The following is a 25,488-nucleotide window of genomic DNA, read 5'->3' as shown; positions in this document are numbered from 1 at the left end:
AGACTGGTTACAAGAAAGAACATTTTTCAGCGCTGCTGTAGTAGATTAGAAACACAATATAAACAACAGTAGAAAGTTTATGCTGATGTTTTTCCTAGGTCGGGATCACAAGAGAGAAAGAAGCATGCCATAAGGAATTTAACATCAGCCAGCAAGTAAGCACACCTCTCAAGAAAAGGCGCCTGTTATTCAAGTTAAATGATGTTATGAGAGAACTGCCAGTGAAAACAGTTAAGTGGACAAACTTTAAGCTCTTTGCAAATCCTGCCTTGTTTTTCCCATGATGACACAATTTCGAGCTCACACACTAGAACAGCTGAGGTATAACAACTTAGCACAGAACAGACAGCGGGTTGGATGGTTAATCAGCACAAGATTTTCCACTTTCGGTAGGATGCTAGGACAGGGGTCTGACAGCTTCAGACAGCGAGTAAGTTTACCATTCAACTACTGTAGTCACATTCAGCAGGGAGGCGGCAGAGTCAAGTGTGCTGAGCAGGGGTGCAGGGGACGCAGAGGGAGCTCCCATGCCACTCAGTGCTGCACAGCCACTGCACCGCACTCCCACTCACAGCCCCGCGTCCTCCTCTCTGCTCCTCACCTCCAAGCCACAGGGAAAACTCTGATAGCACAACTGTGTCTGAGAAGCATGAAAAAAAATGCATACCCACCAGCTGACAGAGCCAGGTCAGCAAAATCCCTGGTGTAGATGCAGCTATACCAACAAAATTGAGCCACATTTAGCAGCAGTGGTTCCTCTAATAGAGCTTTCCGTTTGTACGCAAGGAGACATAATTACGGAGGTAAATACACCATGAAAAAAAGAACAAACGCATGGACCAGGAAGAAGCAGACTCTTAGTCAGCAGTCATGGAAATCATCTCACTTTGAGAACAGGGATAATCCAGAAGGACGGGGCAGTGAGATGGGCTGTGATCTCACACAGCAGTGCCCGAGGTGGTGCTGCCGCATGTCCAGCACTTCTCCCAAGCAGAGAGCGTGGGGCGAAGGGGCCACCAGCCTCCACAACTTACTGCTTGCTCCTGTGGGAGCCCCATGTGCCCAGACACAGCTGCCCTCTTCCTGGGGCCACTCTCAGCCCAGGGGACTACAGGGTAGACAAAGGCAATCAGCACTGCTGCTCAGACTGAATTGCCCAAAGACATTCTCTGGAGAGACCAAGTGCCTTGCAGTGAGGGAGCAGAGAGCAGGGGATATCAAAGTGAGACTGTCTTTTGCTTCCTCTTGGGATTTCTGTGAGAAAGGAAATAACCGGTTGTTTTGTTTTTTTTTTTTAAACCGAAACCATGAAGTGATAGCTATGCTGAAGCAAACTGCCCAGGGTTTGTCTGGGGGAAAAGAGGGAGGAAAAAGAAAGGCACCAACAGAATACCTTCAAAAAACTCTCAGGAGTACATTGCAGAGTGTGGATCTCTGGTTCATGTGTCTTCTCTCCAGCACATTTCCCTCTCATAACTGGGGCTGCGGCAATTACCCAGGAGCTGAACGGGGGAAGAAACAGTGCAAGAGCTGCAAGACACCAAGGGCTGCAGGCCTCAGTAATTCATTTGGCAGAGCTGCCCTCATCTGTAGAAATCAGACTTTCAGATCAGTAACCAGGATTAATCCACTGAAAACATAGATGGTACTGCACTGCCAATCAAAGAAATAAAACATTCTGAGCAATATTTTCATATGTATATATACACTCTTAGGAACCATGTTCAGCTGTTATCATTTGTAAATGCAAGCTAGCACACACTACTTCCTATGGCTTATAAGGGTATTAAGATTATCTGTTGTTCTGAAATCTATGGGAACTGCAATTAAGCTAGAGAAATAAAGAAATAACAATAGCAAACTAGTTTTGAATTGCAGCTGATAGGCTCCTTGGCTAGAATACTGTCAGGTCACCACCAAATACCAGCCACTGATCAACACTGGAAACTGTGAAGAAGCACCCAGAGAAGTCAGCCAGAGGGTGGTGGAAAACCAGAAAATTTAGGTTGGACACCAAACTATGCTCTAGGGGACATTTACATGAGAAGACAAAAAAAGAAAATTTACTTGGATCACTTAATGAATGTTTTCTTTTTCTGGTCCTTGTAAGCTGGACCTACAGTTACCAGAATAGATTAGAAAAGACATTGCTTCTCAAAGTAGAAGCAATATTTTTGGAAGAAAATATGAAGTACAATTTCTACCATCTCCCAAAAACTGAAGAAAAACAAAGTACAAACAAACTGACAAAAAAAAAAAACAGATCCCAAGAGTTAAAAAAACATCATCCATTTCTGCTGCAGAAAAACCTTCTCAAACCAACAAAATACATCTCAAAACATTATTTGGGAGGAAATCCATCAGGAAAAAAAATAACAGTGGTAATAAAACGTTAGAAAGCAATCCCTTCAAAAAAGCTTTGAGGGCAGAATATAATTAAGCAATATCAGAAGAGATGACGAATATATCATTGTTTTCACAAGGCAAGCTGAGAAATGGTCAGTTAGAATTAAATTAGGATTCATCTTCTCCAGTGCAGAAAAGTATAACTAGAACATGTGAAGCACCGAAAGAGCATTTACAATGTATATGATGAACAATTACTATTAAAGACCTGTTCCAAAGGTCTGAGGTTTAAACTTTGTCCTGTGAACTGTAGTGAAGATCAACAACGGTGGATGCATCTTCTTAGGCTTAAATATGTAGAAGATGACTAATGAAGAGTCTGACGATAACATTCATTATTACAGTTCTTTCATATATAGCTCAAACTACTTTAATATTGCCCAACTTTTAGCGACTAATCAAGAAAAGAGAGAACCGACTGTCAGATAAAAGAGGCAGAGAAACAATTTTGGATATAACATACAAAGGAAATACGGTGAAGTTCTTAACTTTACAAATATGATTAAAAACACACACACACACAAACATATTCAGTACTGAGACTGCAACATTCATTGGCTTGGACTTGTATCTGGTTACACATCAGCATAGATTTCTCCCTCTCTTCTGCATACAGGTAAGCAGTATGGCTTTTATTTCACCGAAATGCACAAACAGATCTTTATCTAACCTCAAGGTATCATGCTTTAGTTCACTGGGAATAGAGCTAGCTAATGCCATGATACAGCAGGTGTCTTACTATTGGGGTTGAGTATTAACACAACCAGCGCCCCAAGAGCAATATTGCACAACCCAGCATGGACTTCGTTGCAGCATCTTTCAAAAGGACATCACTACACAGGGCTCCGAGTGCTCATAAACCCAGGAGAACAGCACAGACAGCCTTCACTTGTGCTGCACTTTCTTAGCCTTTTAATTACAGACTACAGTGATCGGTGTTTGGCATCTCACTCTGCCACTGCCATACCAAGCCTGCTTTCTGGACTCAGGATCGGCACACAGGCGGCTGATGATGGAGAGGTGCAGACAGAACAGGGTGGATCCATGTTTGGAGCAGCCCCAATTCTGTTGTCCCTTCCTTCACAGCACAGCGATGGATGCTGGTGAGGATGGGCAGCTGAAGGACCCCATTTAACACTACTCACTTCACTACTCTGCTGCAAAGGAAACCCACACTGACAGAAAAACCCCTAAAGATCATTTACCACTTTGTGAAGCATTGATGGACTGGGGGGGATGATATATACAAATAACAAGAGAACTTTAGAGGTACTGTCAGACACTTTTTGCTTTCCGGCTTAGACTTTAAAAAAAAAAAACACCACAGATACACAAAATGTTTTGTTTCAAACAGTTGCTTGGCACTGCTACTTGGATTACTAAAGGCAATGAGCAAGTGATAAACAGCATAAAGTGAAGATGCCCTCTGAAGTAAAAGCTGAACCATGACGAAATGTAAAATTGCAGCATTTCCCCTTTCAGTTTTGAACTGAAGTTAAAAACAGGTTTTTCAGTATACACTGCACCCAAAGGCACGTGATCACAATTCTGGTTCAGGTATTGTACACTTACTGCATGGGGAGGGGGGGAGCACACGCAGTTGGCACACCAGGACCAAATGGTATAATTTGCACAGTATGAGCTCACTCCCCTCAAAAGAGAGTAAGCATACAAGCTAAACCTCAAATTAAATCATCTGTAAGGAAGAAGTATAGGACAAGTTTAAAATGAGCTTATATCAGCTCTGAAAGCAGTACGTTCAAGGAACGGTGCTTCCTTTTGGATGTAAGTCACACTACAGCGGAATACTATCTGAACAAAAACTCTCAAACCAGTAGCCAAAGGAGAAAAATAAAATTTGAAAAACACAGTAGTATGAAAAAAGCTTATATAGAAGTCAAGAGACTTCCATAATGCATTTCTACATCGGAAGACCTTGCAAAAAGCAGCCAGGAAGTGACTGCAACAGTCACAAATCCATTTCTTTAAGGTATAGCATGCGAGTTTTCACCCTTGCCCTCCTTCCTGTCCAGCACAGATCGGCATCAACTCCATTAAGTTCAAATGCTCCAGCTCCCCTATGCACAGATTAACACAGCAAAGGCTTTGAACATCAGTGCCTCCTTGGTGGTGTTTCCAGCAGCTAGGAGGATGAGAGGGTTTTCAGACAGAGAGGGTTTCTATCAAAGCTAGACTGAGCTCAAATTCTTCACTGATGCTATCAACTTCAGGGAGTTCCTTTCAGACGAGGTCTATCAGACATACTGCCGTCTGCATCAAGGGAAAACTGGCTCCTTTCTAGCCAGATTAACCTGCTACCTTTAACTGCCACATTTAAAACTACATACCTGCACACCCAAGGATATTTTACAGTGCTTGTGAGTGCACATCCCAGGGCTCCTGCTGTCACTAATGATGTGAAGCCTTTCAGGAAACTTGTTTGTCGTATTTCGCACGATGGTGTATATGTCCCAAGGTCCTCCCACCGCATCACCTATAGTTGGGGCTCTCTCATCTCTGCCCGTTGCTGACCACCAGTCCTGGCTGTGACCCGCGCATTGCTTCTGGGGGAGCAGCACTAGCACTCCAAGAAAAAATTCAAAACAACCAAGTCCTTGCTTATCAGATGCCCTAAGGCAGCAAGTCAGTGTTGTACAGAACAGTTTATTCCTAGTTTTCTGTGATGGACATAGAGAACTTTTCAGTTATTTGTATCAGTGGGAAAAATAAGCTTAAGATGCTATACATTTGCGTTAAGTAAAGAGACTAAAGGAAACTATAAAGAAGTTACAGATGCTAAGTTACTTCAGTGGCCACTACAGTCTCTCCTGTTGTTGCCCATAGAATGTGCACATGAAACACTGCTTTGAATACATAAAGCTGGTCTAAGAGAATATTGGGGGGAAAAAAGTGCAGAAGGCACTTCATTGGCTTCCTAACATACAGTGTATCAAATAATTGTGAATCAACTTCTATAGAACGTATTTCTCCGAGGCATCTTGGCAGTGTACAGCAAGGCACAGACAACTCACCTTGGTATTTTCAGATCAGATTGTATTCTACATAGGTCAGTACATAAAACAGGCAAAAAGCACCCTTTCTTCCTAAAATCAGGAGTTTTGTGCAGGCCCCCGGCAGCCCAACTTCCAGCAGCTGGGGCAGCTGCGCTTATTTGATTACCCCTTTACCTTAAGGCAGACCTGTACCGGCAGGGCTGCTCCAGAGCTGCCATGTCTCACAGCACTCTGGCAAAGGTCTATTAATTAAAGGTCTTAACCAGCAGGTTAAAAGGTCAGGTCTGAGGACTGGTAAATCTGCTTACAGCACATACCCAACAGGCAGGGCCAGCAATCTTACCCAAGGACCTTCAGCACAGCCACTACTAACCTGCCTCCAGTTCTCTGGATCTACAAAACACCCTAGCAGGCGGGAGAAGTGCACCGTGCTTGCAGGTGCTGCCTTTACAGAGGAGTCCCTCAGCCCCTGACAGCCTGCCATACCCTAATAGGCACAAATACTTCCCGTGGTAAGAGGCATAAAAAACCCAGCATGCTTCCAGTTCCCCACAGAAAACCCAGATTGTTAGCAACAGGTACCAACACAGCTATAACAGGAGTTCCCAAATGAATTTCATCACATTTTTGCCTACAAACTATTTTTTGATCCCTACAAGGTTGCTCATCCACATATCTCATGGCATAAGGCTGAAATTTTACTGCTGGAATTTTTATCCCAAGTGGTAGGAATATAATCTAGAATATAGACTTAGAGGAGAAAAAAATAATGGGAAGAGGAACAGGTAAAGGCAAAAGATCTGAATGAGCAAGTAAAATACAATTTTGGTGGAAGAAAAATATCTTTGGTGCAAGTCTCGCTGCCACTTCCTTGCTTACAGAAAGTCCCTACAGCTGCTGTAACTGACACTGATGAAAATCTTCAGGTCAAAGCACCTTGAGTAAAATTTTTAAACATGTTCTACAAGAAGAAAGTTCAGCTGTTTCCACCACCCCTTAGCATTGGAAAGGTTATCATTACACTGTGCCACTGCTATAAAACGAATGCAGTCACCTACAGTTGTACCAGAGATGGCTCTGCTGAAAACAGGGGAGGGACTGCACCTCCTGGGGCGTGCCAGGTGAAACTTATCGGCATCACAGCATATGACTAAGCATGTATTCTGGTACATCAGTACTCAACCACCACTGTGAAAATAAAAGGTAATCTCTTCTTATCTCACCCCCGCCCCTAAAATACAACAAAAAAAGTCATCTGTATGAAAAGAGACAGAACACTGCAAATGATGTTTAAGAAAACTTAATAGGAAAAAAAACAACCACCACCGCTCTACTTTGTAGAAGTTCCAGTAACTCTCTCTTTCTCACATGCATTTTCAATAAATTTTGCATGGGGGTTAACATACTGGCTATAGGATAGACAGGTAGGTAGATAGACAAGGAAAGTCTTCACATTCTTTGTTTATCCATACGTTACTTCAGTAGAGTCAATAAAACTGAAAAGAAGTCATCCACAGGCTTTGTGATCTAGGAGAGTGAGAAGTTTGTCACAGACCAATATTTACTTCTTGTATGCAAATGCAGACCTGCTGCACTATGTATGACATTCATTTATTTACCTTAGAAATCAGTGAACTAACAGTGACACTTAAATCATTATATAGCTATTTTCCAGATTATATTGGTAGTTATATTAGCTTGAGGTTTCAAATGAGCCGAATCACCTTAGGCACAAGTATCCTCTTAAGTCTACATCAGTCATCTCCCACTGAATGTTTTACTTGTCAAAGAACCCACATCTTTACCTCAAAGAGCAAAAGAGTTTCATATCAACATGGTTTTGTAGAACTACCTGCTTTACCTCGCCACCTGAAGGATGCATATAAATCCGTTAGAAAAAGCTGAGTCAAGAAGCTATCAAACAGTGCTAATTCATTTGTGTACTTTGCTGCCAGGTTGAACGTTGGAGGTACCTTACATAACAACACACAGAGGTGTCTCACCCTCCTCTGAAATAGCTGTGCAATTCCTTTTGTTCCGTACCAATGCATGATGAATACAGTAAATGGGAGACAAACATTTTGACTCCATAACTGAGATTGAAGATGCTCCTACACACAAGTTACTAATCATTAAGTCAGGTAGTAGCTAAAGAAGCAGCTATACGTACGTTCAGTGGTGTGTACTTAAATGCATGCATAAAAGAGCCTTAAGATATGACCAAGCTTCTGCATTTGTCATGAAAAACATTAAAAACATTACTGGATCCTCTACACTCATGTATTAAGGAAATAACCACAGCTCCTTCCTCAGCAAAAAAGAAAATGCAAAGAAAATAATATTCCACTTTGCATTTTTACATAGACAAGTATAAGCTGAAGACCTTGCAGATCTCCTTTCCAACATAAATACAGAGAGGAAAACTCTCCATTGTAGAGTTCCATCCCCAGACCAGAAGTAAACCCTGACAGCAGCCTTCTGTCCAAGCAAGGGGCCAGCACCCACCTCTGCTGCCTACACCCAGGCCTCTGCCAAGCTCTCGGGTACACCACGGCTCCCCTCTCCCATTCCAGCACCTGCTGCTTTGCATCTCCCACAGCCCCCTTCCTCTTAGGACTGCCATCAGGCTCAGGACACCATAATTCAGCATCAAAGAGTGCCCAACTGCCTGCTGTTAGCATCCTGCTGAGTCCACCTGCAGGGGAGAAGCGGTGCTCCTGACAGTACAAAGCCACCCCCCTCTGCATGCTATTCCATGTTTATCTTCACAACTGAGATGTGAAGTAGTCATTAAAATTACTCCCCAGAGAATATTAAAGGTGATTCTCTGCTCCTCAGCAGGCACAAAGGCAGGTTGGCCTAGAGCATATTAACCTATTTTCCTGTCTCCTTATCTAAGTATCAAAGTCACAAACAAAACGCAGCTGAGCTGTAGCACTCGTTGTGTCTTGCTGTGCTGTGCAGAGCAGCTCTGCAGTACGTGTGGGGGATATTACTCACCACCCCACTGCTGCAGTTTCATCTCAGATACCTACTCCTAAATATATACCAGGTACACAGGACAAGGCCCAGCACTTCATTAAATATTTGGCACATTGTCTCAAATTACCTTTGACACACAGGGTTATTTATACATCATGGCACACTGCATGCCTCTGTGACAAGATAGCATCACATAATACTGTATGTCAGGAATGCAAGCAACAGATTTAAGCCAATCCCCGCTTCAAGACACTTTTACTAGGAAGCCTGTCACAAACTGAGTAATATCCGTTTTTATACACTGAAAAACGTATGCTATTCATTTCCAGGAAATAAAGTCAACCACCCTAATCCTTCCCCCCTCTTATATACATCCCCATCAGAACAACAGAAAGACGTTTCTTCTGTCTTAATAGGCTCGTTATTGGGACATACTGAGTCCTTTACACAAGTCTTGTTCTTCCTATTGCATTTGCTAGGACACCTAATGTTGACTCGGTGCAAGGGCAATGTTTCAAAGAGTAATTACAGCAAGAGGTATTTGGTTACACACACTCACTATTGGCTTTGAATATGCACCAATAGTTCATATTTACGGAGCTTGTTTCCAAGCCTTAAACGTGCACATTTCTGATATTCATTCAACCACATTAATGTTCTGAATACAAATACCAAACAGAGGAGTGTCAGCTGCTTTTTTTTTTTTTAATCCATAGATAGAAATGGAAGGAGCCTACGTTTTGCATTCATCTTATGAGGCAACACCATGAAATCTGAAAAATGGCCCCATAATTCAGTATCTGCTATCCCTACAGCTGTGCAATTATCTAAACAATTTTCTAAAGTGATAGCAATAAAGCACATGTGACAACCACAGGAATTCGTAGCACTCTCTGAAAGGGGAAAACCTAACACAGAGAGAAGGCTATGAGTTTGGATCTGAGAGAACACTCATTCACATATATTCACAAATCTCCTACTCTGTTCAGACTGCAACTTAAAATTATTCCCCATCTCAGCACAAGGTGACACAGCATGAAGAAAATCCATAATAAAAAGCCTGACAACAAGCACATACAATAGATACATTAAATGACCCTCTACAAAAGGAAGCCGATATCATGAGTAAGAAGAAAACAAAAACTACCTACTATCTTGTAAAGTTCATTAAGGGTAATGTTTAACCAGAGGGGCTTTTTTTCAGCTGAAAAGAGTGTCAGCAAAGACTGCATTACATTGCATGATGAACTTCTAGCTTGCATTTAGCGACTGCCTTCAGAGACTGCATTTGTTTCTCTAAATCCATCTGTGCTGATCCCTGTGCACACAGGTCTAAAGGACAAGACTATTGCACATCCCTAACGCTGCTAACAGATGGGACTCACCTCAGCCAGTAACATGGATTACAGTTATTGCAATATACTCAATCTTTTAGATACCGTAAGAATTTCACTATCTGCCAAACACAAGTCTTCTCAAAGATAGGGGGGAAAACAAGCATCTCCTGCTCCAGCTTTTGTTATTATTATTTTTTTTGAATGGTTAATGATTTGTAGCTGGACTCCTTCATATTTGATTTGAAGATGGTGGATTACAAAGGAATGTCTTAGAAGATTTAAAAACCTTCCAACTGGTTACTGGAATTGACTATTCAAGTAAGACAACAGCAAAATATGTTACCTAAACTAAGGAGCACTTTGATGCACTCAGTCTTTCAAAAGTAACACAATACTTAAAAACAACCCTCTGTCTTCTGCAAATTTTATGGATATGTGATACAATTACAGTAAGACTATTTAAAGTTGGTTAAAAACATACCCTTGTATTCCCAACAAAAAAAAAAATCACATGGCTTTGGAAATTCTATTTTGATGCTTGGCTATGTCAGTTACACAGAAGGATAAACTGCAACACTCCCCTAGGCATTACTGCAGTCTACACAGGCAATAAGCTGCAAGCTTAAAAGGTCTGAGAAGGGTTTACCATGGACTAACAGATCCGAAGAACCTGCTTTTTAAGAAGCCAAAACTCTGTAACACACATTTAGAGTCATTTTAAAATCTGTATCAGTGAAAGCCGCTTGACTGAATGTAGGGAGTAAAGTAACCACTGGCATTATTTGTCCAAACCAATGCTAATGTTGGTGATAAGAACAAAAATTTAAATCTAATCCTAATATTCCCAACACAATTCAATTAAACCATCTGTCTGAAGGAGTCAGACCCAAAATAGCTAGCTTTTGAAGACCAATTAACAAAACGTAGCAAGGTTCCAGGTGTAGGAAAAGTGTAGCAAAGAGCCAGGCAGGTCATCTCTGAAGACATGGGTTGTCTTCAGAATGATTCCCTTCTCACAAGGTCTTACCATTACATCTCTAAGATGGGGAAAAAAAAAAAAAGAATAAATGAACACAAGTTCAGACTTTCCTCCTAGTTACATCTGAGTTACTGGGACACTGAAATAAACACAATCAGAACTTGAACTGAACATGAGCTAGGGCAGTAATGTCCATCATAATTTGTGTTGTGGTAGGATCCACCTTTCTGACAAGGAACTGGGCTTCCTCCCCCTGCCTCACACATTAGATTACCCCAGAACATTTAGAGGAGAAAACAAAACAAAATCCCTCACTGAACAGCAGTCTGGAGCAGGAAAAGGGCTTGATAGCATACACAGCTCAGATTTAAACCCAAGGCAGATTTTTTTTCCTTTCATGGAACTAAGAGTCTAAATATGACTAAAGATCATTTTAGGGATGTTTTCACTTGCTTGTAAATGCAACTATGCATAGATGAAAGAATTATTCTTAGTCATCTCCTCCACGTCAAAAATAAACCCAGCAATTTCCAGAATGTGTCACAATACAATATTAACTGGGTATCTGCAGTCACTGAACCAGTGGATGCTTAACAGCCTTAATTCAGAGTATCTCTATTTTCTGGAAACAGGCTAGTGTATGGTGCTGGAATACCCCGAACTACTAATACCACTTCTGAAGGAGTCAATCTAGCAGCATAAACACCTCTAAAACTGGTCCTAGTGACAAGCAAACCAAACAGCATGCCCTCCCTTAGCAGCCAGGGTGCCAGACGCAGAGCAGAGGCTGCATTTTTCAAATTCATGGCAAGTACACGAGGACTCTTCAAAAAAAAAAGCTTGAAAAGCTGCATCAAAGAAACAATTCGCTCACATATGCTGTAAATGTATATTATACAAGTACACGTGTATTATACATATATATGCGTGCCAGGCTGCCTGTACAGACACGGAGCAACCCCTCAGCCTTCCTGTAGCTCACTCACCCTGGATGCAAGACACAAGCAAGCTGAGAAAACAGAAGTACCATACGGGAAGGCAGACCTCAATTTCAGTCACCTGACAATGATACCATTTTTAAGGGAAACAAAATGCATCATGCTCCTCAGAAACAAAGCCTCTTCCACTAGAAAGCCAGTTTTCCTGCTGACACCAGGGGAATCAGACAGAGGAAGGACTCCTGAGGAACAGATACACGTTCCCAAGGACTCACAGCAAATGTTACAGCCACGTGAAAGAGTCCCAGAGGGAAATATATAGCATTTGAAAGTTTTCCCTTGAGTTTTCAAGATACTAATTATAAAATACCAGAGCAGGGAGACAGCTGGAGCAGATGCAAGGTACATGCTAAAAGAGGTGAAAGACTTAGAGCATATTCGCAGAGAAACTGGATAGCAATCACCTCTCATTTTATGGTTTCTTACACTTAAAGAACATCCAGCCAAAAAATAGCCTCTCTGATCTCCACAAGGAATGGGGCATGGACACCAGACAAGAAAAACTCTGCTTCAGAGTACCTTAGAAAAATAAAATCTTTTTAGGCAATACCTACTTCTAGATCCTTGACAAAACCGAAGGAAATCTGAACTCCTCACAAACAGCAGTGCAACCACCACCCAGCACTGAGCTTACCACACTGCTGTACATCTTTAGGGCAACAGTAAGACAATTAAAAAAAAAAAAAAAATTCAGTTTAAAACAGAGGTGACTTCTCATTTCTGAGCACTTAACAAGCCAGTAAAGAACTTGTCCACTTTCACAGATAAACCAGAAGTCAGGCCACTTGCTGCTGGCCATATGGCAAGAGGAATTTGACTGCAGCATCCTTCAGTTTTCCACTGGAATTTCATTTCTCAGCTGCACATTATAAGCCGCACCTTCAATACCTTCTTCAAGTAATACGAAGACAAGAGCAGCAGCCAATATCAAGCAGCATTTTAAAGCTTTTATTTATTCATCAGGTATTAACTCGATAAGTTTATTTAATGTGGGGGATAATACATGTTTTGCTAAAAAGCAGGACTGAATAAAATGCACCAGCTGAATGTCATATAACAGCCTGACAGCACGCAGTCTTGCTGTGTGAAGAAGATGCAGGAAAAGGCCCCAAAATTTCTAAACCTGAGGCTTTAGATGAAAAGAGACCTTTACACCTGTGCGACACAAAGGTGCACACTCACAACACTCACAGGTGACACTCACAACAGCTGATTTAGAGAATATTCACGTCCTGTGGCATGTGCTGCTGGTGACCCCAGCCCTGCATTACTGCCACTGCAGGCTCTGCTATCTGCCCAAGGGGGGAGGCAGCAGCGATAAGGAGGAGGTGGGGTAAGATTCAAGTAAGGGGAGTAAGTGGCTCATTACTACTCTGGGCAGCAAGTAAAATGGTTACAGAGATAAAAACAGCACTTGTATTTTAAAGACAACTTCTATTTTCAAACAGAGAATGGTAAAATTATTGTACATTTTTTTCAGATTTTAAAGAAGTGAAACATGACGAAAAACAAGACGGAACATAAGATTCGGTCTAAGTAAGACTCAGATCAAGGATACATGGAGGGTGAAGTGAGTGAGTATAATTTCAATTCTCAAAGCTTTAACTAGCCTCATAACATGCAGAGAAAAAAAAAATATATGCTATCTCCAGAGCCAGGAGAGAAGTTTGCTGATACTTCAGTACAATTCTTTACAACTGAAGTTTCCATACAATCCGTTCTCTGGAAATGATAAAAACTGTTGTGTTTAGTGAAATAGCCAGATCCTTCAAAGTAATCATACACGGACAAACACTTAGAGTGCTTGTGTAAATGATAAGAGACATGAATTCCAGTTTGGTCGTTGGATAATCTGTTTTCCACCCATGTAATATGTTTAGCAACCAACACAGAATGGCGAAATGAGGGAAGCAAGATGCCCTCTTTTCTCCCAGATGAGGGTACTTCGTGAACACCAATTAGATGTTAATATCCCTGGGAGGCAAGTGTGACAAGTCCTATTAGGCCAGTTTAAAGATTAGGACACTGAGTCACATAGTGAGATTAAGAACTTCCTCAAAACCAACAGCAGAGCCAGAAAGGGGGCAGCTACACCCCAGCTGGGCATGGCAGCAGGAGACTACTGTGCTCTGCCTTATTACAAGATCTGGAGTCTTTAGAGAGAAAAGAAAAAAAGGGAAATTAAAAGAAAAAAATCTGCTTATATGAAGTTTCCTGGCCATGCCAACATGCCTCAGTTTTGACCTGCAGGGACCATCTTTAGATGCAAGAATGCAGTTCGGTTTCCATGCTCGGATCACATTTTGGCTGAAAGTGCCAGCAAGGTTGCCAATTGTAAACGGTTTTTAAAGTCGGCAGAGACCTCCAGATCTTTCCCGATAAGCTAGTTAAAGAGAGAACTGAAAACTTTTTGATACTCGTTCAACCGTGTAAGCCTAGGGGCAAATAAATCTACACTCGCCAGTCTTCAAACCAACCCTTTGCCAGCTATCTGCATTCAAGTCACATGTTGAACTTACACACAAAAAACCAGAGCGAACACGACAAGACAATTAGTCTCGTAGATTAAGACATACTTCAAAGCACAAACAAAAGCCCAGCAGATGCCACGTTCAATTAGCCCGGAAGGTGAGCAGAGCAGGGTGTCACGCTCATTAACACGCTCATTAAGACGCGTCCGACCTAATGGCCCCCTTCGGTGTTGCAGGGCGTTCTCTCGGGGCGCTAGCAGGGACTCTCGAAGCCGAGGGCTCTCGCTCCTTTTCCTACCTCGCCCTAAGCCCCCCGCCTGGCCACGGCCCCGGGCCGGCACCGCCGGGGAAGCGCCGCGGCCCCGGTCAGGGAGCACAGCGGCCCCGGCCCGCCCAGCGCCGCCCTCGCCCACAGCCCCCGCCAAGGGACAGGGACACGGACAGGGACCGGGACGGGACGGGACCGGGACGGCCCCGACCCCAGCCCCGCTCCCGCCGCACCTGCTCCGCCCGCAGCAGCGCGACCCTACCGGTGGCGGCGACAGCGGCGCTCCGCATGCTGCCCGCGGCTCGGCACGGCGCGGCTGGGCACGGCGCTGCTCGGGGCGGGGCCGGCGGCCGGGGCGGGCCGGGGCGGGCAGCCCGGCTGCCCCAGCCCCATGCGAGCCACCGCCTGGCGCCCGGGGGCTGGCAGCAAGGTGCGCGGCCCCGCCGAGCCGCTCTTCTCTGCGCCCCCTCGCGGCCTGGGGGGGGCACGGGGATGGGGTGGGTCCTGCCGGTGCTCCCGGGAGCTCCCCCGGCGGCGCTGCCGCCCGCGGATCCCCTCAGAGGCATCGGCGAGGCCGCCACCTGCGCAGCACCGCGCAGCGGCTCGTCCGTCACCGCGTCTGTCACGGAGCGAAACGGGCAACGCGGACACGGCTTCGGCTGGCTTAGGTGGGGTATTTGGGGAAGCTGAGAGTTGTCGTGTACGCAGAAAGGTTAGGGCAGCGAGTAAGTAGAAGGCTACTGGGAAGAAAGTTCAAGAACGGTAACAGAGCTGTGCTTGCACTACATTGCTTGACTTTCATTAGCAACAACACCTTGCTGATGGTGGAGGCGAGGTTTTACGAAAAAGAAAGAACACAAACAAGTAGCACTCACTTGAACTGCTGCAACAGGAAGATAAAATGCTCTGCGGCCAAAGCATCTGGTATCTACGTATCTACTAACCTAACACTTTAAAAACCTCAGCAGGCCTACCATTTCTTTAAGTGACTGAAAACAGTCAGAAATATTTTGACATGTGCCACACACACTGTACCTTAAGTGACCTTGAAGAAGCCTGTGGGAGCAGGACCCTTGTCTCCCATGCCATGAGCTACCTGACCTTTTTCACATTTGTCTGCTCTGAGCCAAATTTAAAGCTGCTTTGTATAGCATGGAGAGAAAGCAAGTGTGAATGCAGCTCTACTTATCCACACGCAGCTGAATGTAACACAGTCTCTAAGGAGCCAAGCATTTCACCACTTCTCTGAAATTTGTCAACGTCAACAACAATAATTTGTCAACAATTGTCCACATTTAATTGCGGACAATACCTCTCATCTGGGTCGAAATTTGTCTTCTAGCTTCTTGGGTCTTGCTTAGCTGAACCTAACTTTTATTTGGTCATTAACTTTTGAGTTACAGTATGTTTATCTGCTTACTTAACTTTGGGAGAGTAAGAGTACTTTTTTCCTCAAAGTGATAAAAGCTAGAATAAAAAAAAAGGCGCATACCATTTTCCTACTATCAAAAAGATAATGCAGCCTTGAGGAACACAAGAACAAGGAATGAGAAAACTCTCTTAGCAAAAGTAATCTGGAGTTAGCAAAGGGGCAAGTGCATAGTAAAGAAATAATATCAATGTGATTGAACAAAGTTTTGCTAGTTTCAGTCCAGCATTGAAAGTCCCATGAAGGCAAGATTCCTCCACAGATGGCCCAGAAAATACAAAGACAAAATTAATTGAACCTTTCCTGGGCAATATTCCCAAACTCCCTCCTTTAGGAAAGATGCTCCTTCTTAGTTAGGAAAGATGCTTACAACTTTACCAGGTGTCCTCTTCCCTTCGCTCCTCTCAGAAAAAGTTAGTAAGTCTCTAAAAAGATAACCCTCCCCTGCCAAATCCTTCTGGAATTTTAAAGCACTCCCTGTGAAAACGGAGGCATGTCAAGGCATGTCAAGGGCTGCAGAAAGACTACCAGGGACCTTGCTATTCTAATGACTCCGATTAGTATGTTTACTGATTGTCCCTAAACACATGACCTTTGCCAATGGTCAGAAGATAAATGTATATTTCACACTCCCTAATCTTAACTCTTATCATAACCATCTTTTAAAATTATGTTTCATTAGATGTTACTTAACCAGAATTAAGAAATTCTTTATCACAGTCACACCTACCTCTTTCCAAAGGAAAACACGGCTTAGACACGATCTAATCTCTCTGGGGTAAAATGAATACACTTCACTAAAGATTAGTTTGATAAATACTAATCAAGAACTACAAATTTGGCATTACATGTAGTTCTGTTGGCTACTGTAGCCCACCCTCCCTTATGTCAAGTGTGGGACACAACCATGAAATAAAACAGTGACTTCCCTCAGTGCTGCAGAGCTTCCCCTTCCATAACCCATTATTTTTGACAGTGCCGCTGCTTGTAATTTATTTATTTATTTATTTATTTTGTCAGTCCTAGGCTGTTCTCCCCCTTTTGTAGGACTTGAGAAAGGAATTAGAATAGACCTTATGAAAAATAGTCCAGCCCTATCAACTCGCATAAAGTCACGCCTGTAACGCTGCCGTAGGGTGTTCATCCTCTCACTGTGGCTGACGATATAAAGCACTCTCCTTCCTGACATGTGCAAGCCTATTTATTCAAATTTTGGTAAATGTAATACTATCTACATATCCAGCACAATAAAATACCTTCTTATGGTATTTAAATGATCTGTCTGATCTTTTCTTATTAATTGTGGATTTCTTCAGATTAACTCGACTTTTTCATACAAGAGATGCTCTGGTTGTTAGTGTTGCAGCCTGGGTCTCAGGAGACCAGGCTGAACTCCCTCCTCCACCACTCACCTTCTTTATGCCTTTGTGCAAGTCATACATGTATCGAGTGTATTGGTTTGTGATCTACAGGGTGAATGAAGTAAGTCTTCTCTTCCTCGTGGGGTCTTATGAGGGTGAAACCTTTGTATGAAGGTAAGAACCTTGACATTCTACTACATCCCATGGTAGGCCACAGGTATTTTCCAGCTTATGGTTTGAAGTTTGTCATCATATTCATGTCTGCTGACAATCAGTTAAATACAATTTTATTTTTCTTTTTAATGAGCAATAAGCCATTAGAGAGGTTCTTTTAAAGGAATTTTGCTTTATAGATTGTGGAAAAGAAAATAGATCAAAGGAAAGGAAGCTGATTTCTTTATGTGGGAGCATGTAATTTTCCAGGAGCCTGTAATAGCTGGATTTTCTTACCACATGTTCAGGAAATAGCCCTTCCTACCCAATCCTGAATGTATCAGATAATACCCTTGTCATATAATGAAATTACTCTAGTGTGAGACACTTTATAAGAAATATTTCTGTTCAAGTTTCTAAACACATTAATGAATTTATACATGTCTGCTGAGGAACAGTTCAAAACATTTTGGTTCTCTGGTAAACAACAAATATTTGTTTCTTGATTAAAAAAAACAGAGAAGTATCAACAAAACACACCTACCTTATTTTCTAGCCCTCTTCTCACAGACAGCTGTTCGGGAAGTTTGGGGATAGGTGCCTCATCACCCCACCTTCCTCATATTAGCCACACACAGCTTCTGCTGCAGTAACAGTAGTAGGGCTCCCCTACTTCCCCACCCCAGCACAGAAGTACCAGGATTTTTATTGTTGCCTATATCCTTTAAGAGGGTGACTTCTAAGAAACTATCCCTCAGCACACCCAGCCAGTAAAACATTTCCAGGCTGGTAACATTAGTCCTTTTTAGGTCTGGGGCATGAACTGGGGTGGGTTGGTGGTTTCTTTGTTTGTTTTGGTTTATTCTTTTGTTTTCATATGTGAATGTTTTTGCTGTTATTTTGACAGAAAGGGGACAGAGCTTATCTGAAACAAGTTACAGACACAAGTATAGGAAATTTTACTTTTTTGATCACATCTGCTTGCTGGTTAATCTCCCTGAAGCTAAAATGGGTTTCATTAATACAAAAATATTAATCATACACCAAATCTGAGCACAGGATAATATCTTGCTTCCACTATCATTGTATATTAATTGATCCATTTCCTAAGACACTTTGACAACTGCTATCTCATATAGACAGAATTCAGCTTGTCAGCACTGGCCTCTTCAAAATCCAAAACTTCCTTCTTTGAAAGCAGAAGAATGAGCCTAGAACTCTCTAAGATAGTTCTCATTTTAGTAAGGCATAGAATTATCATCCCATATTTATTCCTACAACAAAGTCTCATTTTATAATGTCATTTCATTTCATGTAAAGGATAATGGCACCTTTGGTAATGTTGTTTTCACAGATCATAAAAACATTTATCAAGTTCTGAAAAACAACAACCAGAACCTTAAGAAGTTTGAAATTTCTTTTGGGACACATATCATGTTGTAAGATATATTTGAATTTTGAGAAGATTTTACAGATAATCAAATAGGTGGACATAATGAAAGGTACAACAAATCGTTATTCAAAAGAAATAAATTTTCTTTTCCTTTTTCTGTCCTTGGTGAGGTCAGTGCTTTTAAAAGATTTGGTTGTCCAAAGGAAAGAGGTATATTTGGATACTTTTCCTAAGGAATATGATAATTATTGCATTAAGAGTCTTCATTTTATTAATGCCAAATCCTCAGTGCCTTAGGGGCACATTCCACAGATATTTTATATTTTCATTTCTCACATTTGGGTTTGTGTGCTGAGATACAGTTTTGATTCTGCTTTGATTTGCAGAAATCACTACTCTGAGAAATGCATATCAAAGAATATCGAAGGCATAGATGTATTTCTCCTCCTGTTGAAATAACATCTCACTGTTGGTAACATCTCACCGACTTCAGAGAGGAAAGGATCAAGTAATTAAACATTGTTTTGCATGGATTCCAAAGGGCTTTGGATCAGGCCTCATTTTCCTAGCCAGTCCTTTGCAGCTGCGTTGCCTTCGATTCTGCTGACAAATGACTCCCCATAAAACTAACCAACCAAGCTCAACAAAGCTGATAAGATTTCCTTCCTGCAGTGCTGTGCTAACACCTTCCCTGAAAATGTACTCTGTTTGGTCATACTCGATTTCAGATTAAGACTTTGCAGAGCAAAGTGAAACTTAAATGTCAGCTAAAGTGATAAAGAAATTTAAGTTAATACACAGTCTTTCAAGCCAAATAATTCCAGGCCATGTACAGCTGGTAAACAGATTCTGCTTTGGTAGGGTGCTAAAACATCTGCCAAAGCTGGTAACTGTCAGCTTCTTAGAGGATGTCACATTGTAAAATAGCCAACTAGGTTGTTTCAGACTATGTCAGGAGAAAATATAGTGATCTGTGATAAAGATTTGGGGGGAAAATAAAACAAACAAGCAAGCAAGCAAACAAACAAACAAAAATACAGAAGGCTTGAGTGTTTAGCACACACCCACATGAAAATAGTTCCTAGAACGTGACTGTCAGCAAATAAAAGGAATCTTTGTAAACACATGCTTAACCATTCTGTATGTCATCAGCAAGTACCTGAGATTATTTCTTGTCTGTGGGAAATCTGTCAGAGACAAAGATCACTTTCCGGATGCTTTGATGCTAGCATATTAAATCTTAACAGATACTTATTTTTTAATTAAATGTTATTTATGTTTTGTGGGTGTTACTGAACAAAGTCTTCCCTGAGTGTCATTAATGGAAGAAAGAAAAAGTGTGAACTGGTGAGGACCATCGTGTTAAGTCTGAGTACCGAGATAGTCTCTGGTGATATTTCTGGGAAATTTAATGTTTATCAGACAACTGAACTCAAGGATGAAACTACAACATTTCTAATTGTCATGCTTCCAGTTTCACAGACAAGATTCTCATTCTTCATTTTTGAATTAAACACTTCTAGTTAGTCTGTCCTATGGTAAGTGTTTCTTTAATGAGTATGAGTCCATCTGCGTGAGCATACCCATGTTAGAATTTTAATGGTGAATCTCTTTTTTCTCATTCTCAGGGAAGGAGGTACTTTCTTTGGTAATTCCAGAATGTACTTCAGGAGTTTCTAGAGACTGATCATTTACTGTGTTGCATTATGCTATATTAGAGAAGAGATGACCTCACTTCTCACGCTTAGCCAGGGAGGAATGGCTAGGAAGAAGATCTATTCAGTTTTTTAAATTATCTTATGCAAATGTTTCTAACTCGCTCTATGGAGATAATAGAAAACAATCAGCAACTGTTGGCGATCAGTTTTATCTGTTGTACATTATTGTCTGTTTTGACAGCATAAAATAAATAAATTATATGCATTCAAACCCTCTTTGATTAAAAAATAAGGTTGCTAAGAAACAAGAGTAATGCATCATTAATGCCCTTTACAAGCAGCATTTATATAGAAACATGAAACTTAGCCGTGGTGCACTTGGAGACTACTACAGTGCAACCAAAAAGCAGATCTGTGATCTGTGCAGACACAAAAGAGACTTGTGTTTTAAGGTTGTGAGTTATATGTCTCTAATCACTATCTCAGCCTTGGGAAAATTATCCTTGAAAGACTGAACTTCTTGTGTTTCTCCGTAAAAAAATAAAACAGTGCTCTCAAACTGCTACTCAGGAATATGTTCTTGAAAGTTTAATTGCTTTTTAACTACCCAGTGCAACTTATGTTTTTCTATTTTATATCCAGCTACAGCAGCACTGATAGTTTCTCTTTCTTATCTGATCACAGCAAAAATGCAGCTTATTCTCCTTTCCATGTTTTCATCCCCAGTTTCTTAAACAGGGCCTAAAGTCATTTACCTCTTTAACATTAAGCTTGAATAACCTAATTATCACATAGTCAACTTCAGTTCTCCCTGTTAAACTGGCCCCTTTCCAGCACTGTCAGGTTTCCATAAACCTATACAGAAGAGCTGTGCTTTACACAATGCCTCTGCTCCCAGAGGAGCTCAGCATTGCCATGCAGACACAAGCCACGTGCAGACATCAGTGCTACCAAAACCCATCTGCCAAATTCCAAGTGCCTCAGGAAGACATAACCCCCTTCAGCACTGCTTAGAAGAGGGATGGAAGACAAGTGCTACAGCCCACGTGGCAGAGCAAGAGAAGTTCTACAGCAAGCATTTGACACATTGAGACCATATGTGGAATAAGACCGTGGTCATTCTTCTTTCAGCCATAAGCTTTGGAGATTTCAAAGATGTTGCAGGTAATTCAGCCCCTACTGTTGCCTCCCCATGAGATAACAGGCTCTGTAGTGCCATGCTTCCTAGCACCACTTGGCTATTGGCTTAGCACTCAACAGAGAAGTGCCACCTCATGTAATGCCACCAGCTGCCAACATAACACTTGGAGGCTTGTTGGACAGCCTCCGTTCCGTTGTTTGGTTTTTCATAGCTCATGTGATCTCACTGGATCACAGCACAAGCAATATTGTTCTTGAAAACCTGTAAAATATTTTTATGAACTCCATGATTTAGTATTTAAACATGTCACGTTAGCAACTTTAAACAAACAAGTGTAGCTTAAAGAGAGACCTTTTTAGAGTTGCACTGCCTGCCAATAGCTTTCCAGTCTCAGTGCCAGCATAAAAAAATGGTATTCTTTAATTAAAAAAAAAAAAAAGAAAAAGGTCCTGTGCATTTGCAAATTTGTCAATAGGGCAGCTGGCATCTTTCTGCACTTCCTGCTCATGTATAGTCAGAGTTTGAAATATCAGATTTCAGCTGGTAAAGGAGGAGCCTGAATGCATGGAGAGCAAAAACACTTTGAACTCTCTGGAATGGTAACAGCAGCACTTGGGGAGAAAACAAAGCCTGGGCACAAATGCATTTTCATAACAGCTGAAATGAAGACATTTAACAACTGCCACATTCCCAGAGGAAATCCTGTTGAGCAGGAACTTAGCTCATCAACTTGTTGTATGATGGCTCTACGTTTTTCACAGAACTGACATTTCTTTCAAATGCCCTTTAACAAGTTACTTAAAATTCATACATGAGGTTGACCCACGAAAATCAGCACAACTGAAGTCTTCTTTTGCCACTCAACCCTTCTGATGTGAAAGCATTTCTTTCTTTGTGCATGCAAAGTGCTTCTTTGCTGTATTGCATCCTTGCGATTTCTTACTGAGCAGCAATTATGCTGCTGTTTCAACACAAGCATCTGGCATCACACATTCAACAACATACTGTTTAAGAAAGTATAAGCTAAATACTAAAAGGTATGTCAGTATTTTTTGAAAAATCAATTTGAAATAACTTCACAGGATTCAAATTGTTCCTCTATTTATAGTGGTACAAAACTTCCTAGTGACCTAGAGATCACAGTCTGGCCTTTCACTTTCACCCACACAGCCAAATATTTATTGTTGGACAACAAAAATAATTTTAGATATACCTAGGTAATTCATTATTACATTTCAATAGAACACAGCCCCTATCTAACAGACTATTTCAGAGAATGGTTTACTGTCAAACGTTAGAGATGAAACTTATTACAAAAAGTTCTAGATTTCAGCCAGATTTCCATCTTTAAATAATTGAGTTAAATGAGTCGATTCCTTCATGAGTCCTGCCTCTTCTCTTATCATTTACTCCAGATGGTGGAATTCCAGTAGGAATTCTTTTAGTGTACAGGAGTAGTACTTTCAGCAAACATGTAGATTTCACTGTGTACTCATGGAGAGAAAGCTTATGTGTAATTTTTTATTTCACAATATACCCAGATTTTGGAAACATGCCCACTCGTGCCTTCTGTTTTCCTTAAAACATTAGTCATATGAAGCGTCAATAAGCATCTTAAACTAAACTAATGTCTGCATGTCACTATTTATAAATATGTAGGTGCTTCCCTGGAGGCAACAGAACCTATAATATTACTACCATTTACTGTTACTTATATTTATTTTTTTCTCTCTTAGTAAGGGTTTTCCTACAGCATTTTCTGGTTTCAAGTTTCAGTTCAGCCTGCCCTTGGTACTGTACATAGTACCATTTTCACCCTAGCAGTTCTGCACTTTGGCCAAGGAAGGTCAGCTAAGAACAAGGGGTTGGAGCGTCTCCCAGGGCCTGGCTGGGTTGTATTGCTAGCACTTCTGTAGACAAATATGCTAAGTTTAATGAAGTCAGTGGAAAGACTCCTGCTGGCTTTGGTTAGCTTTGGATCCGGCTGTAAATTAGGAAAGTTTGATTTTATTTCCATTACTTGACCACAGTTTTGTTGTTGTTGTTGTTTTTTTCCTGTGTTAACAACATACCCCTCTCTAAACAATAACAGAACTGGCCTTTTCGGTCAAATGATCAGTTCCTCAGTGACTTACGCTATAATATGACCAGACAGGGATCCTTAGATTGCTGCTAACTGAAGAGGGAACAAAACATCTGCTTTCTGGTTTTGTGGTCAAAGTCGCTGAATTCAAGTGAATTGTATACTTTCCTACCATATTTTGTAATTCAGCATGTGTTAAAAGGCCATTCTGAAATGAGGGATTAGCTGTTATCCTACCTTTACAGAAGAACAATCTGAAGACAAGTCATAGTCCTAGAATAACTAAGAAAATGACATGGAAACTTGTCTAAGGCAACTCACTAATTTAACAATGATAGAAGCAGTACTAACTGAGGAATTCCTGGCTTCTGTGTCCTGTTCCTTGCTCCCTTCATGTGTATGACATACACATACCATAACACAGAAAAAAAGCACATTGGAAATGCACAGTAGATCAGGATTTTGTCAGTTTAGCAAGGGTAACATTAAAGAAATATGTATTCTTGGAATTAAAAACATAGACCTTGAAAACAAGAAGGCAGCTATCAAGACAGCTTATTTTGAAATTTAAAATTGCTTAGTGTCCCTGTACACATTTGTCTGAGTAAGAAAAAGATGTAAAGAAAGTACTAAGTAATTAAATCGATGTGCTAATGTGCTTTTTAGTTTAAAAAAAATCATTAAAAATACTGGCCTTTTAAAAAGACGACATCGATGCAGTCATGTATCACTAGAATTTGCCTTCTGAGTAATGATTTTCCCTCCAAACATTTTCTATTTAAAACCCCCCTTAAGCCTTTTGCAATATGTTTCCTGTGCAGACATACCACTTAATCATCAGAAAATGACTCAGCCAATCAGTCCAGGAGCTTCCTGGCCTCCAGACAAACCGAGGATTCAAAACTAGGGAGAAAATTACAAACATGCTCAAAACTTGACTGATTAGTCAAAATACTGATGCTTAAGACATTTTTTAATAGATCAGGAATATGTTACAAGTTGTTCACCTGGTAGCACTAAAGCACTTGTTCAGCAAGAATAAAAATATTTTGCTCATTCAAAATGCTTTGCATTTCTGTAATTGCTCCACCACAATATTATATTTCAAAAGCAAACAAACAGGCTTTTGACAGAGGTTTGTAATATGGATAACCCTCCTGCTGCTCTTAGGTCTGGGGTGCACATTGTTTTGAAAAAATGCTTGATCATTTTTGCTTAAATAAAAAATCACCCAAGAAACACAATTAAAGACATATAGTTATTTTCAACTTGCTTATTTACTGACACATTGCTAGTTTTTCAGCTCTAGGATATCAGAGATCTTGCTATATTTTCTAAGCACAAAATGAATGCTGGCAAATTTTCATCCATAAATGTCATCCAGCATATTTGTCTGAAAAAAAGATTAGAGGTGGAGCTGTAATACAAAGCATAAGCAACCTCAATTTTCCTTTCAAGAGCAGAAGCATTAACAAAAAATTAAGGACGGAATTTCATCCTAAAACATTAAGTAGTCCACTACTATCTGCATGATTCATCATGGAAACAACTACAGAATTTCTTCCACACTCTACAGTACAAGAAGAGCAGTAGAAATATTTCCTTTTACCCAGGTGTTGAAGCACCATATTTCTGGCATTTCAACCAGGTTTGAAGCCAGCCCCACCTACATGTGTTGTCCTAACCTGTATGTACCAACAAAGTAATAAAACATTCCTAAGTAATTCCTGTAATCTCATGAGTGACTCAATCTGCAAATAAATCTCAAATCTCTAACACCTCCATAAAAATAATAGTATTTACTATACTATTTAC

At 41.1% G+C, this 25,488-nt stretch overlaps 1 protein-coding gene across 15 annotated transcripts in view; it reads right to left on the bottom strand.

Moving 5' to 3' along the window:
- Positions 1-25,488, bottom strand: part of MICAL2 (microtubule associated monooxygenase, calponin and LIM domain containing 2) — a 163,971-nt gene that overhangs the window by 109,185 nt on the left and 29,298 nt on the right. For 5 of the 15 annotated variants that reach the window (XM_040559325.1, XM_040559328.1, XM_040559326.1 and 2 more), the window contains exon 1: positions 14,718-14,822. The exons of 1 other annotated variant lie outside the window; for it this stretch is intronic. The gene's annotated coding sequence lies outside the window, so the exon portion shown is untranslated. Of the gene's footprint in view, positions 1-1,393; positions 1,498-14,688; positions 14,832-25,488 lie in introns of those variants that run through there. 9 more of the 15 variants (XM_040559322.1, XM_040559329.1, XM_040559333.1 and 6 more) reach the window with 5 other exon arrangements.

Source organism: Cygnus olor, chromosome 5 (assembly GCF_009769625.2).
Source record: "Cygnus olor isolate bCygOlo1 chromosome 5, bCygOlo1.pri.v2, whole genome shotgun sequence".
NCBI lineage: Eukaryota > Metazoa > Chordata > Aves > Anseriformes > Anatidae > Cygnus > Cygnus olor.
The sequence above is the reverse complement of the archived record's forward strand: the minus strand, read 5'-3'. Positions and strand labels throughout refer to the sequence as shown.